General features: G+C 47.2%; 1 long non-coding RNA gene across 1 annotated transcript; it reads left to right on the plus strand.

Moving 5' to 3' along the window:
* The first annotated feature begins 5,304 nt into the window (after positions 1–5,304).
* On the plus strand, positions 5,305–15,207 carry LOC140391436 (uncharacterized). Its single transcript, XR_011935068.1, has 2 exons — positions 5,305–5,508; positions 14,625–15,207. It is a non-coding gene; the product is annotated as an uncharacterized lncRNA (long non-coding RNA).
* The last annotated feature ends 1,424 nt before the right edge of the window (positions 15,208–16,631 follow it).

Genomic DNA, 16,631 nt, shown 5'->3' on the forward strand with positions numbered 1-16,631 from the left:
TCTTGCTGTTTACGTGAGCATGGCAGACTTGCATCGTCTGCTGCTAGTTGGTCAGAGGAGGTTGCTAGACCCTCATGGTCTTGTTCCTGCAAGGACTGCGCCTCGGAGTCATGCGTTTTTGCCATTGTGGAGTCTGTCCACGAGCTTGCTGTGGAGTCTTGTGATACTGGAGTCACTTCTTGTGCATGCAAGGACTGGGGTGTGGAGTCTTGCATGTCTTCTTTCATAGAGTCGGGAACGCTGAGCGGGACGTGGACCATGCTCTGTGTGGCAACAGGCCGCTCTCTGTGGGCTTGTACTGCTTTCTGTCTCTTAATTTCAGGCTGCAGCATCATCCTGCACTGATGAGTTGGGACGTCATATCTGCTGGGTTGAAGATCCTCAGATTCGAAAAGTGAATCCGCATCTGCATCGGATTCAATGTGGGGGTCGCCAATGTTCAACACGAAAGGTTTGTCCGAGTCATAGTCGTATAGGACCATGGAGCTGTCATTGGGCTCGCGAGGTCCAGAAAAAAATGTAAAGATCGGTATCGAAGTATTCGAGGTCGGAATCATCGGTTTGTGCGTAGGTAACTGCTTGTTGCAGGGTTCTTCGGAGGTTAAATTCATTTCCTGGTTCAATTTGAGGCATTGTGCTGTCATTCCAGGTGAAGGAAGGTTGTTTTACAGCTTTAAAAGATTTTTTTTTTTTGATTTGGGACGTTTCCCCTTTAAATTGGATTTGGGACGTTTCCCCTTTAAATTGGTGTGGTCTGGGGCCTCCGGCGTCATGACGCGCGTGACGTAGCATGTAGGAAGCGATTGCGCATGCGCAGATCGCTGTTCCTTTACCGATGGCCGTTTTCTTGATTGCGCATGCGCCGCGTCCTGCGCATGCGCAGACGAAACGTCCGGTTCTGCGCACTTCTCGCGCAACTGCGCTAGTGTGGCCGCCAATTTAGCAAGATGGCCGCCGACCTCGACCCAAATCTTTCTCAGGTCCGGGATTTCGGCCTCTGGGAATTCGGCCTCCGGGATCCCGACCTTGAGGTGTGTACTGCCACTTTTCTTACCTTTCCTTGCCGATTGGAGTGTGTTTTCCTCACAGTATTTGGCGAATTTGTCCAGGACTGCCTGGAAATCGTACCTGTTTGGCCCCTTGGAGAACTTGAATTTTTAAAAGATTTCTTCTGCTCCTGCACCGGCGATGGGGAGGCCAGGTGCCTCCCCATCATCGGCCAGGTCTTTGAGTTCGACTGCCACCAGGAAGAATTCAAACGCTTGCCGGAATCGCTGCCAGTTTTCGCGGAGATCGCCGTGGCACTGGAGCGGCTGCGGAACCGGGAGCTCGTACATCTTGCCTGGGTATTGCTGGTTGTCTCTGTACGCTGAGGTATGGATCCACTCACTGGTATCATGTGGTGTTGGGTGTTCTGAGATACAGATGAACCAACACGGTTGTATTTGGTACAATGCTGTTTTATTTCAACTTGTTATTTACAGATCTGTCCTGGTACTCAGCACGTGATGACTCTCTGAGTGTGTTGTTAATCAGGTCCTGTCCTTGTCCTGGTCTCCAGATCTACTGGCCACCAGGTGTCGTGTTTCTTCTCTTATACTGTCTCTGTCCTTGTCTGTGATTGGCTGTCGTGTTATGTGTGCTGATTTGTCTGTTGGTCTGTCTATCATGGTGTGTGTGTTTGAATATCATGACAATATCCATCCAGGAGAAATGGTTGGACAGGAGAGAGATCATCTCACTATCCATTGGGAAAAGGACCTCATCTTTCCCTTACATCCCAGCATTGTTAAATGTTGGGGTCAGCCAGTGTCTTACCTCCCATTTGTTGACAGCAACCTCCTGTCCAGTGTTTGGGTCCACAGTTAAGCATCTGGATTTCAGGAGTCTCATTTCAGCCACAGGCATGGAGGAATCCAGATTGTGGCTAAAAAGGCATTCAACACTGTTGCTGAGGCAATCCTGCATGGCAGCACAGCATGTAAGCTTGGCAACCTTTGAAAGGTGACTCCAGATCTGCCTTTCAATCAAGTGATGCCAGAATTGGCGTCACATTGCCTGTCCTTTACCGTCCACTGGATAGGCCTCATGGCTCCAGGCTGTTAATTAGCTGCCCACCGCATACTTAACCACGCGGCATTTGAAACATTACACACCCTGCAGGTTTTCTGTAGGTTTCAGATCTTGGTAACATTTAATCACAATGGCTCCCAGGGTTTGCTGAGTGACAATGACATCTCAGAATGTCCCCAGTATAGTAAGGGTTAGGAAATGGCAATAAACACTGGGCCACTGGTAGCAAATTCCCACAGCGTAATTCTCCGTTGGCGGGATCCTCCAGCCCACGGGTTTCCCGACAGCATTGGGGTTGCCACAAAGGGAAACCCTATTGGCCGGCAGCGGGAACGCAGAATCGCACTGTTGGCGGAAGGGCGCCGCACCGGAAAACGTGGCTGATGGGCCCGAGAATCCCGCCCCAAATATTTTGCGCAAGGCAGAAACATTCACCTCACTTCTGCTGGGGAATCTCATGATGAGCAGAAGAATGAGTTGGCAGATTTCCCAGCCTCATTCGTAAAATGTCTGCCTAGAGAGCCAGTGTAACATGAACGCAAATTCCAGATCATTTAACAAACTGTTGGAAGTCATACTACAACTGAAACAAGACGAGGAGAACTAAGAGATGTGCTTTATCATCCATTTCTTTTCCTTATGCTTGTCACAAATTGTAATCCAGAACTGACAATGAGCAGAAACAGCCCCGCTTCAATTGATTATTTGAGTTAGGACTGGAAATGGTTTCTTTATGAAATCACCAGCCCTGTGCATCATGCCAGTCTTAGTTTGTGCTTATGACTGCCATACACTACCCCAACAAAGAGAGTGAAGGTGCTACATTATGAGAAAGGAACAACTGGCATCTTCATAACACCTTTCAGAGCCTCAAAAAAAAATCCAAGAGCCCTATAACCAAGGAATCATTTTTAAAGTGCAGTTATTGTTGTCTAGGCTAATGCTGTAGCCAATTTATACACTGCAAGGTCACACAATCAGCGCTGAAATAAATGACCATTTAATCTGCTTTTGGTGGTGGTGATTGTGAGGTAAATATTTATCAAATCATTGGGGATTTTTTGAGTTCGGCCGTGGGATCTTTCACAAAACATTTATGATTGACAGAAAAATTGTCCTCCCACAGAACATGCCTGAACTTGCAGTTTTTCAATCTGCAATGTATCCAGCTGAAAATGACAGAGAATGGAAACCTCAAGGGTAACCAATTTTAGGAGTAACCAGAATATGTTTTCCTTTGCCTATCTGAACAATGTAAAGCACAAACTCTTCAACTTTTCTGAGGCACTTGTGGAAGTAAAGTCATGCACAGTAAACACTCGCTGATGTTCTATAACTGCACTTTTCAAGTATATTAGGAGTTGGTGACAGAACATTGTTAAAGGCATTTTAAACAGGTAAAACTTAGCTAAGTTTAATTCATCTTTGTAAATGTACAATTAATTCGCTTCCCATTTATCCAGAAGCAAATTTGTAGGAAAGGTACCAATAAAAAATTAATATGGGTCAAGAAAAAAGAAAGAAATTGAGAAAAATAGTTCCAATCGTTCCTGCAAGTATCTTAACAGGTTGGAAATTGTAGTTTTTTAACTGTTCGATCAACTAAACCCCACATTATGGTAAAGGTAAAAACTGCCTACTGTGGGTGGGATTACCCCCTACATGGCGTGTTTTGTGGCAGCCCATCATTGGCTGTCAGCAAGATTTTCCAGTCCCGTTGATGTGAATGGGTTTTTCGATGGCTCGCACCCTCCACCACTGGGGCGTGGAGGCGGAGGGGGGTGGGGTGAGGTGGCGGGGGGAGGGGGTGGGGTGGGGGACACACGCCATTGTTGGGACCAGAAGATGGCGCCAGCATGAAGTGTGATGTTCTCTGCTTTCAAGATAAGGATGGCTTTGATGTGAAGTGTTCAACAAAGAACATCAAGCTATGTTGATTAACAAAGCTAATTTATTAACACTACTTATAATAGATTCAGACATCTTACTAAGATACAAAGGTTGCTAAATAAACTGCTAGAATTCTATCTACAGATCTCCTGAACATTATCCCGCCTAACCACCTTCTCCCAGAATCATGGGTGTCACGTGATCTACGTGGCCGCTCTTGATCACCATCTGGTGGTTAGATTCATTTACATAAAATTGTTAACCCTTCATTTACCATACAATGTCCATATTGTCACAGGAAGGGTCGGAAAATTTCAGCCGATGTTTGCAGATCTCTGAAATCTTTTCTTAAAATTTAGGGGGCAATTTAGCATGGCCAATCCACCGACTCTGCACATCTTTGGGTTGTGGGGGTGGAGTCCCAAGCAGACATGGGGTGAATGTGTAAACTCCACACGGACAGTGATCCAGGACCGGGATCGAACCCGGGTCCTCAGCACCATGACGCAGCATGCTAACCACTACACCACTGTGCCGCCCCCAGATCTCTGAAATATTTTTGATGTACAATGTATCTTACCATTTTTGGATTAGTCCTGTCCCCAATCTGCTATTCTCAATGCAGCATGACAGATTTATTAATTCATTTGTGGAACTGGGAATCTTTCCAAATCCTTTCAGCAGGAATGTGCACCCTGCCTCCATTTCCTCACTCTTGCAACACCCCAATTTTAGTAGCATAACCTTTGATTCACCACAATGAATATCAAAGGAGATATGCTGGAATAATAAAAGTTCTTTTAGATAGTAGTGGTCTTGGTTTCTCCCTTGGCAATAACCCAGGATGGGGCTATCTTCAGATATTTAAACTACTCCATGTTTGACATAATATTCTGGCCTGGAGAGCTGTGAGTAGATATCAGAAGATAAACAGACTAAGATAGAGGCAATGTTGGCAGAACTGCTGACATATCACCAAAGTTATTTCTCTACAGCTGCTAAAGACAAGCTTGGCTGGAGATTGGGCTTTATTTATAGCACTTTTTGAGGAGAAAATTAATAACACTTCCATTAAAGACAAGGTTCAAGGCCTTTACTCAAACAAATGTTCCCCGACAATCAATTGGACCCAAAAGCGAGTGTGGAGCATAATACTCAATTAAACCATGCCCGTTACTTCCAGCACAGGCAGCAAGCAAACATCATGCTGCTTGCTAATTTAAATGAGTGTAGCCTCCAACCACGTTAAGCATGCTATTGAGTGGTTTACATGCCAGAGCATGGGATGCAAAATTGTGAGGCTAGTGTGAGTTAAGTCTAGCCTCTGTTATTTAAAGTCAGCCGGCACCTCTTAAAGGAGAGGTGCATTTTCGTTCGAACAGGTGCTGGATATCACTCCAAGAGTCAGTTTGGCCTGGCAGTGACACAAGAATGGACAAAATGGCAGAGAATGGGCTCCTAAGATTTTTCAACACTGCATTGGAGGTCTTGAGCTGAGAAATGCAAAGGAGGAGAGATACAGGGGTATGGAGAGTTCAGCAGGTGGTGAGTTTCAATCAGTGAAATGGAGATGTCTGACACACTGTTCCTTGCTGAGGTTCCGATGGGAGAATTTCTCCCTGAAGCCCTAGGGTGGTTACGGTTGCCTGTTCATCTCTGCTCGTCCTCTTTCCTCTTCCAGCAGCTTGTCTTGCTCTCTGTCACCTCCACGCATGTTTTGGCCAAGGAAAATACAACTTACTGCACCCATGTCTTGAAACTAGTGGTTTGTGCATGACAAAGTCCTTCAGTGCATACCACACCACACCTTGTAGACTCCAGTAACATCAAACAATTCTGGAAACCACCAAATGCTTCGACAATTGCAGCAACAGCCAGTTACAATCAATAAGTAACTAAATCTGAAAGCAATTTCAGATTGTGTTGGTGGGAGTGGGAGTGGCCTTTCCTGTTGCTGAATATATGTTTAACTGGGTATGTTTATGAGATGGTGAAGGCTGGAGAAAAAGGATGAGGGACTAAAGGAGTGAACTAACCCTTTACATATATCCAATTAAAAATAAATCATTCTTGGGATGTGGGCATTGCTGGCTGGGCCAGCGTTTGTTGCCCATCCTTAATTACCCTTGAACTGAGTGGATTGCTAAGCCATTTCAGAGGGCATTTTCTTTTTTAAGAGTCAACCACATTTCTGTGGATCTGGAGTCACATGTAGGCACATGAAGGCCAGACAGGGCGAGGATGGCAGATTTCCCCTTCCCTCAAGGACATGAGTGAATTAGGTGGATTTTTACGACAACCGACAATGGTTTCATGGTCATTGTTATATTTTTAATTCTAGATTTCACCATCTACTGTAGTAGGATTCAAACCCACACCCAGGGTATTATCCTGGGTCTTTAGAGTACTAACCCGGTGCAATAACACCCCCCCCTCCCCCCCACTCCCCCCCCCCCCCCCCCAGGAGCAGGAGTAGGCCATTCGGTCCCTGGAGTCTACTCCGTCATTCAGCAAGATTACTGCTGATCTAATTGTGGCCTCAACTCCATGTTCCGCCCACTTCTAATACCTTTTGGTTCCCTTGTTAGTCAAGAATCTATCTACCTCTACATTAAAAATATTCAATGACCATTCTTCCACCACTGTCTGGGGAAGAGAGTTCCAAAGACTTACAATCCTCTGAGAGAAAATATTTCTTCTAATTTCTGGCTTAAACGGGGCCACCTCCTTTATTTTCAAACTGTGTCCCCCAGTTCTAGTCTCTCCCACGAGGGGAAACATCCTTTCATCCACCCTGTTAAGTCCCCTCAGGGACACCTCTCAGAGATCACCTCTCATTCTTTGAAACTCCAACGGATACAGGCCCAAACTTTCCTCAGAAGATAACCCTGCCTATCCCAGGTGTCAATAGAGTGAACTATTTTTCATACTTTTATGTTCCATGGAATTTAAATTCTTCCAACTGCGAAGGTGAGATTTGAATCCTTGATCCAGAGCCTGGCACTCTGGATTACTAGTCTAGTGACATTACCACAACACCACTACCTCCTATTTCTGGCTTGGTAATCCAACTGTATTTTTTCACAGGATGTGGGCATCACTGGTTAAGGCAGCATTTGTTACCATTCCTTTTTTAAAAAAAAAATTTTATTGAAAATTTTTGGCCAACCATCACAGTACATTGTGTATCCTTTACACAGTAATATAACAATATAAATAACAATGGCCAGTTTTATAAACAAGAAATAAATAATATATAAACAAAAACAAAAACAAAACTAAATGGCAACTGCCTTGTCCCAGATAAATATTCTCCAAAAATATGTTTTAACAGTCCAATATACAATTATCTATAACAACAACCTATACATATTACACTTATATATTAACATCCCTGAGAATCCCGCTGGTTCCTCCTCCCCCCCCTCCCCCTCCCCCCCCCCCCCCCCCATCCCGGGCTGCTGCTGCTGTCTTCTTCTTTTCCATTCCCTCTATCTTTCTGTGAGGTATTCGACGAACGGTTGCCACCGCCTGGTGAACCCTTGAGCCGATCCCCTTAGGACGAACTTAATCCGTTCCCGCTTTATAAACCCTGCCATGTCATTTATCCAGGTCTCCACACCCAGGGGCTTGGCTTCCGTCCACATCAACAGTATCCTGCGCCGGGCTACTAGGGACGCAAAGGCCAAAACATCAGCCTCTCTCGACACCTGCACTCCCGGCTCTTCTGCAACCCCAAATATAGCCAACCCCCAGCTTGGTTCGACCTGGATCCCCACTACTTTCGAAAGCACCTTTGTCACCCCCACCCAAAACCCCTGTAGTGCCGGACATGACCAGAACATGTGGGTGTGATTCGCTGGGCTTTTCGAGCATCTCGCACACCTATCCTCTACTCCAAAAAATTTGCTAAGCCGTGTTCCAGTCATATGCGCCCTGTGTAACGCCTTAAATTGTATCAGGCTTAGCCTGGCACACGAGGATAATGAGTTTACCCTACTTAGGGCATCAGCCCACAGCCCCTCCTCAATCTCCTCCCCCAGCTCTTCTTCCCATTCCCTTTCAGCTCGTCTACCATAATCTCCCCCTCGTCTCTCATCTCCCTATATATGTCTGACACCTTACCGTCCCCCACCCATGTCTTTGAGATCACTCTGTCCTGCACCTCCTGCGTCGGGAGCTGCGGGAATTCCCTCACCTGTTGCCTCGTAAAAGCCCTCAGTTGCATATACCGGAATGCATTCCCTTGGGGCAACCCATATTTTTCAGTCAGCGCTCCCAGACTTGCAAACGTCCCATCTACAAACAGATCTCTCAATTGTGTTACTCCTGCTCTTTGCCATGTTCCAAATCCCCCATCCATTCTCCCTGGAGCAAACCTATGATTATTTCTTATCGGGGACCACACCGAGGCTCCCGTCTTTCCCCTATGCCGTCTCCATTGCCCCCAAATTTTCAGAGTAGCCACCACCACCGGGCTTGTGGTGTATTTCTTCGGTGAGAACGGCAACGGCGCCGTCACCATGGCTTGTAGGCAAGTCCCCCTACAGGACGCCTTCTCCAATCTCTTCCACGCCGCTCCCTCCTCTTCTCCCATCCACTTACATACCATTGAGATGTTGGCGGCCCAGTAGTACTCACTCAGGCTCGGTAGCGCCAGCCCCCCCTATCCCTACTACGCTGCAAAAATCCCTTCCTCACTCTCGGGGTCTTCCCGGCCCACACAAAACTCATGATACTCTTCTCAATCCTTCTAAAAAAAGCCTTCGTGATCACCACCGGGAGGCACTGAAACACAAAGAGGAATCTCGGGAGGACCACCATTTTAACCGCTTGACCCTCCCTGCCAGTGACAGGGATACCATGTCCCATCTCTTGAAGTCCTCCTCCATCTGTTCCACCAACCGCGTTAAGTTTAACCTATGCAATGTACCCCAATTCTTGGCTATCTGGATCCCCAAGTAGCGAAAGTCCCTTGTTACCTTCCTCAGCGGTAAGTCCTCTATTTCTCTGCTCTGCTCCCCTGGATGCACCACAAACAGCTCACTTTTCCCCATGTTCAGCTTGTATCCTGAAAATTCTCCAACCTCCCCAAGTATCCGCATTATCTCTGGCATCCCCTCCGCCGGGTCTGCCACATACACCAATAAATCGTCCGCGTAAAGAGATACCCGGTGTTCCTCTCCTCCCCTGAGTACTCCCCTCCACTTCCTGGAACCCCTCAATGCTATTGCCAGGGGCTCAATCGCCAGTGCAAACAATAATGGGGACAGAGGGCATCCCTGCCTCGTCCCTCTATGGAGCCGAAAATACGCAGACCCCCGTCCATTCGTGACCACGCTCGCCATCGGGGCCCTATACAGCAGCTGTACCCATCTAATATACTCATCTCCAAAGCCAAATCTCCTCAACACCTCCCACAAATAATCCCACTCCACTCTATCAAATGCTTTCTCGGCATCCATCGCCACCACTATCTCCGCTTCCCCCTCTGGTGGGGACATCATCATTACCCCTAGCAGCCTCCGTATATTCGTATTCAGCTGTCTCCCCTTCACAAACCCAGTTTGGTCCTCATGGACTACCCCCGGGACACAATCCTCTATCCTCATTGCCATTACCTTGGCCAGAATCTTAGCGTCTACATTTAAGAGGGAAATAGGTCTATAGGACCCGCATTGCAGCGGGTCTTTTTCCTTCTTTAGGAGAAGCGATATCGTTGCCTCCGACATAGCTGTCCCCTTTCCTTCACCTCATTAAAGGTTCTCATCAGTATCGGGGCAAGCAAGTCCACATATTTCCTATGAAATTCGACTGGAAATCCATCCGGTCCCGGAGCCTTCCCCGCCTGCATACTCCTAATTCCTTTCACTACTTCCTCTATCTCGATCTGTGCTCCCAGTCCCACCCTCTCCTGCTCCTCCACCTTAGGAAATTCCAGCCGGTCCAGGAAGCACATCATTCTCTCCTTCCCCTCCGGGGGCCGAGCTTCGTATAATCTTTTATAGAATGCCTTGAACACTCCATTCACTCTCTCAGCTCCCTACTCTATCTCTCCTTCCTCATCCCTCACTCCCCCTATTTCCCTCGCTGCTCCCCTTTTCCTCAATTGATGGGCCAGCAACCTGCTCGCCTTCTCCCCATACTCATACTGTACACCCTGTGCCTTCCTCCACTGTGCTTCTGCAGTACCCGTTGTCAGCAAGTCAAATTCTACATGTAACCTTTGCCTTTCCCTGTACAGTCCCTCCTCCGGTGCCTCCGCATATTGCCTGTCCACCCTCAGAAGTTCTTGCAGCAACCGCTCCCGTTCCCTACTCTCCTGCTTTCCTTTATGTGCCCTTATTGATATCAGCTCCCCTCTAACCACTGCCTTCAGCGCCTCCCAGACCACTCCCACCTGGACCTCCCCGTTATCGTTGAGTTCCAAGTATTTTTCAATGCACCCCCTCAACCTTAGACACACCCCTTCATCTGCCATTCGTCCCATGTCCATTCTCCAGTGTGGACGCCCTTCTGTTTCCTCCCCTATCTCCAAGTCTACCCAATGTGGAGCGTGATCCGAAATGGCTATAGCCGTATACTCCGTCCCCCTCACCTTCGGGATCAACGCCCTTCCCAAAACAAAAAAGTCTATTCGCGAATAAACTTTGTGGATATAGGAGAAAAACGAAAACTCCTTACTCCTAGGTCTGCTAAATCTCCACGGGTCTACTCCTCCCATCTGCTCCATAAAATCTTTAAGCACCTTGGCTGCAGCCGGCCTCCTTCCAGTCCTGGATCTCGACCTGTCCAGCCCTGGCTCCAGCACCGTATTGAAATCTCCCCCCATTACCAACTTTCCCACCTCTAGGTCCAGGATGCGTCCTAGCATGCGCCTCATAAAATTGGCATCATCCCAGTTCGGGGCATATACGTTTACCAAGACCACCGTCTCCCCCTGTAATTTGCCACTCACCATCACGTATCTGCCCCCGCTATCCGCCACTATGGTCTTTGCCTCAAACATAACCCGCTTCCCCACTAGTATAGCCACCCCCCTGTTTTTCGCATCTAGCCCCGAATGAAACACCTGCCCCACCCATCCTTTGCGTAGTCTAACCTGGTCTATAAGTTTCAAGTGCGTCTCTTGTAACATAACCACGTCTGCCTTAAGTTTCTTAAGGTGTGCGAGTACTCGTGCCCTCTTTATCGGCCCGTTCAGCCCTCTCACATTCCACGTGATCAACCGGGTTGGGGGGCTTTTTACCCCCCCCCCCTTGTCGATTAGCCATCCCCTTTTTCCAGCTCCTCACCCGGTTCCCACGCAGCTGTGTCCCCCCCAGGCGGTACCCCCCCGCACACCCCACCCCATTCCGGCTCCCCCCTCTCCCCAGCAGCTGCAACCCAGTAACTCCCCCCTCCCCCCCCCCCCCTGCTAGATCCCCCACTAGCGTAATTACACCCCCCATGTTGCTCCCAGAAGTCAGCAAACTCTGGCCGACCTCGGCTTCCCCCCCGTGACCTCGGCTCGCACCGTGCGACGCCCCCTCCTTCCTGCTTCCCTATTCCCGCCATGATTATCGTAGCGCGGGAACAAAGCCCGCGCTTCCCTTTTGGCCCCGTCCCCCCATGGCCAACGCCCCATCTCCTCCACCTCCCTTCCTCCCTCCACCACCACCTGTGGAAGAGAGAAAAGTTACTGCATCGCAGGATTAATAACATAAAACTCATCTTTCCCCCCCCTTTTTCCCCCCTCTTCGCCCCCCATACTCGCCCCACCACTTTGTTTCAAACGTTCTTTTTTGATAACCCGCTTATTCCAGTTTTTCTTCCACAATAAAAGTCCACGCCTCATCCGTCGTCTCAAAGTAGTGGTGCCTCCCTTGATATGTGACCCACAGTCTTGCCGGTTGCAGCATTCCAAATTTTATCTTCTTTTTGTGAAGCACCGCCTTGGCCCGATTAAAGCTCGCCCTCCTTCTCGCCACCTCCGCACTCCAGTCTTGATATACGCGGATCACCGCGTTCTCCCACCTACTGCTCCGAGTTTTCTTTTCCCATCTAAGGACCATCTCTTTGTCCTTAAAACGGAGGAATCTCACCACTATGGCTCTAGGAATTTCTCCTGCTCTCGGTCCTCGCGCCATCACTCGGTATGCTCCTTCCACTTCCAGCGGACCCGCCGGGGCCTCCGCTCCCATTAACGAGTGCAGCATCGTGCTCACATATGCCCCGACGTCTGCTCCTTCTGCACCTTCAGGAAGACCAATAATCCTTAAATTATTCCTCCTCGCGTTATTCTCCAGCACCTCCAGTCTTTCCACACATCGTTTATGGTGTGCCTCGTGCATCTCCGTCTTCACCACCAGGCCCTGTATATCGTCCTCGTTCTCGGCAGCCTGTGCCTTCACGACCCGAAGCTCCCGCTCCTGGGTCTTTTGCTCATCCTTTAGCCCTTCGATCGCCTGTAATATCGGGGCCAACAGCTCCTTCTTCATTTCCTTTTTAAGTTCTTCCACGCAACATTTCAAAAACTCTTGTTGTTCAGGGCCCCATGTTAAACTGCCACCTTCCGTCGCCATCTTGGTTCTTGCTTGCCTTCCTTGCCGCTGCTCCAAAGGATCCACTGCAATCTGGCCACTTCCCTCTCCTTTTTCCATCCGTTTCCAGGGGGGATTCCCTTCTGGTTTACCACACAGTGCTTCTAGCCGTTAAAATTGCCGTTGGGGCTCTTATTAAGAGCCCAAAAGTCCGTTCCACCGGGAGCTGCCGAAACGTGCGACTTAGCTGGTCATCGCCGCACCCGGAAGTCATTTGTTACCATTCCTATTTGCATTTGAGAAGATAGCGGTGAGTCTCCTTCTTGAACCGCTGCATGTGGTGTAGGTACACCCACTGTGCTGTTAGGGAGGGAGTTCCAGTATTTTGACCCAGTGACAGTGAAGGAACATCGACCAAATCAAGATGGCGGAACTTGCCGATGATGATGACCCCATGCATCTGCTGCAATTATCCATCTGGCTGATAGAAGTTTGAAAGGTGCTGTTGAAGATGCCTTGTGAGTTGGTGCGGTGCAACTTGGAGATAGTACACAATGCTGTCACTCCAACACTGTGAAACACAATCCCAATTCTGCATGAACCAACTTTCCCACCATTACTGGTTATCAGTTTGTCTCCTTTGCCACAATATCAAAATTAAAACCACCACAAAATATACATTCCAATCCAAATTTGTAAATCAAAGATTTCCATAATCCAGACAAAAATTAACTAATGAGCCTTGTGCATTCCCTGAGGTGCCAGTCCTCCATGTATTTTTGCCTCTGCTAGTGCTCCCACACAGTGCTATCCCATGCTTGGTGGTGGACAGCTGCTAACCTCGAATGGGGGAGCTTGCTGATGGTCTTTTAGGACAACGGAAAGCTGCAGGTTTGAGTTTCGAATAGCAGAGAAGGTGTCAAATCCTCATCACACACTAACTGACATCACTCCACATGCTGCAGCTCACACTGCAAACTGCAGACACAACTTTAAAGGCAAAAAGGGCAGCACGCTGGTGCAGTGGTTAGCACTGCTGCATCACAAGGCCGAGGACCCGGGTTCGATCCCGGCCTTGGGTCACAGTCCGTGTGGAGTTTGCACATTCTCCCCTTGTCTGTGCGGGTCTCACCCCCCACAACCCAAAAGATGCGCAGGTTATGTGGATTGGACACACTAAATTGCCCCTTATTTGGGATTAAAAATAATTGGGTACTCTAAATTTATTTTAAAAATCTTTAAAGTTAAAATGACACCCACGGGTCTGAATAATCTGGCACCAAAGAGCCGGATTTAGCAGCTTTGGTGTTTTTTCTCCTGGTGGATGCAGGATAAACAAGAACACTCCTCCTGGGGAACCAGGGCACTTAATTGCACTTAGGTAGCCAAAGTCATGGATAATTTTGTAGCCTGTTGGAGAAGTGAAGGGAACTAAATAACTAATGCAAGGAGGTTTAAAAAGTCTAGAAAGGAAAATAAATACAAAAGTTAATTAAGTTATGGACTCCTATAGTCTTCCTTTCAAGGTATATTGAAAAATGTTTTCCTTTGTTTAGAGAATGAGAGCAGCCAGAAGACCTATATTGATCATTATTATAACAGGGGTGAGCACAGTCAGAAGTCTTACAACACCAAGTTAAAGTCCAATAGGTTTGTTTTGAATCACTCGCTTCTGGAGCACTGCTCCCTCCTCAGGTGAATAAAGAGGTGGGTTCCAGAAACATATATACAGACAAAGTCAAAGATGCAAGACGGTACTTTGAATGTGAGTCTTTGCAGGTAATTAAGTCTTTGCAGGTAATTACCTGCAAAGACTTAATTACCTGCAAAGACTCACAATCAAAGTATCGTCTTGCATCTTTGACTTTATAAATACATATGTTTCAGGAACCCACCTCTTCATTCAGCTGAGTAAGGAGCAGTGCTCCGAAAGCTAGTGATTCGAAACAAACCTGTTGGACTTTAACCTGGTGTTGTAAGACTTCTGACTGTGCTCACCCCAGTCCAACACCGGCATCTCCACATTATTATTATAACACGCATGCAGTGCAGTGATGTAAGTAAATGAAATTTCAATCATTGTGCTGTGTACTGGTTGTGTGACTTACACTGTCCCTTTTACATGTTAAACATCTGCAGATAATCCAAACCCAGATTAAAAAATCAACAGTGTTCAAGGAAGGCATGGACATGATGGGCTCCTTCTGTGCTGTAACTTGTCTATGATTCTAAAGGTTGCAAAGAATGCAAGCTCGAGTGGCAGGTGCTTCAAGACATTAGATCAACCTCCTCCCATGATGTTCTCTTGAAAATAAAGGAATGAAATGTTGTTACAGCCAACACAGAATTCAGATAACTTGTCATGAAACGACTCCGTGCTTCCCTGGCAACACCACAAATGTGTAAAGATGTGACCGGTGTAGACTCCATCCCTTACTGAGGGAGCTGAGCCATTTTATGCCAGGGAGGCCGATGCAATCCACTTTCACATCAGTTTGACTTTTCTGTGAGGATTAATAAGACTTCTTTCTACCGAATTATTTTCTGTGTATTGTACCATGTGGACAGTAACACAACTGGATTTGCAGAAAGCAGCTGATAATTTTCTTGAGAATTCTGTTATTAGTTATTGTGCTTGCTTAACAGTGCAATATGATTGCTAATTAGCTGTTCTCCTTTGCTTGTGATTTTAGTTTTGCCGATAAAATATTCAAATGATTTATTCCAAGGTCATGAAAATGCTGTTCTTTTTCTCATGGAGAGTGGGGGTTGGCGGAAAGGGTTGTCTTACGAGATGTAGCATTTTGTACTGGCATAAGGGTATATTCCGCTCTACAATTATATATTCTGGCGTGATCCCTTTGGGCTAAGAATACCAATTTGTTTGGCTGATTTCTCAAGTGCACTTTTACCTTGAACAAATAAAATTAAAAGACATTCTAAACAGTTGTGAACCTCCTGGCTGCTGTCAAAGGCTCAATTGATAACTGAGGAAGTGAGGAAAATAAACTTTTCGGGTCTCAGGCTAGATTATTACTCTGGTTTGAGGTAGCGGACTACACCTAAGGAACCAGTTGAGCTGTCAACATTGACTTTGCTACCTCCAAAAGAGTCAAAAGGAATAAATAATGAATTTAGACAGTAAGAGTTCCTGCCCAGTGATTGATACTCTTATTGGGAGGCCTATTTATATGAATATTAGGCGTTGATACTGCAATCCCACACCCTTTGCCCCACACGGCATGTGGTCAAATGTCCTGTTAACGCTCTTTGTTTAGTTTTACACATGAGAAGCTACAAGTTAATTGAAGGCACCTAATGTTCATGGAACAGTCACAGGTTAGGGGAGAAGGGTAGGATAAAAATGGAGAAGAAAACAAACTCAAACTTCACAGAACAGCTCGTGTATAAAAGTAAACAAATCTTCATACATAAAGTTTGGATGAAAATAATTGGCAAAAGTAGCCTTGAAGTTTACTTCATAGAGTGTATTCAGGACAATTTCTTGGAACAATACATCCTAGAATCAACCTCAGAATAGGCAATTGTCAACCTGCCGATTTGTAAAGCGGCAAAATTAATGAATGATCTCACAGAAAAGGAGTCTCTCGGTAAGAATAATCATAACGTGAAAGGTCTGGCATTCAGTTTGAGCACAGTACGAAGTCTTACAACACCAGGTTAAAGTCCAACAGGTTTGTTTCGATGTCACTAGCTTTCGGAGCGCTGCTCCTTCCTCAGGTGAATGAAGAGGTCTGTTCCAGAAACACATATATAGACAAATTCAAAGATGCCAAACAATGCTAGGAATGCGAGCATTAGCAGGTGATTAAATCTGTACAGAGCACCCAACGACACGGGGACGGACACAGAGCACCCAACGACACAGAGGACCAATGCACAGGGGACGGACACAGAGCACCCAACGACACGGGGACGGACACAGAGCACCCAACGGCGCAGGGGACGGACACAGAGCACCCAACGACACAGAGGACCAATGCACAGGGGACGGACACAGAGCACCCAACGACACGGGGACGGACACAGAGCACCCAACGACACAGAGGACCAATGCACAGGGGACGGACACAGAGCACCCAATGACACGGGGACGGACACAGAGCACCCAACGACACAGAGGAC

The sequence above is a fragment of the Scyliorhinus torazame genome, chromosome 15, assembly GCF_047496885.1.
Source record: "Scyliorhinus torazame isolate Kashiwa2021f chromosome 15, sScyTor2.1, whole genome shotgun sequence".
Classification (NCBI taxonomy): Eukaryota; Metazoa; Chordata; class Chondrichthyes; order Carcharhiniformes; family Scyliorhinidae; genus Scyliorhinus; species Scyliorhinus torazame.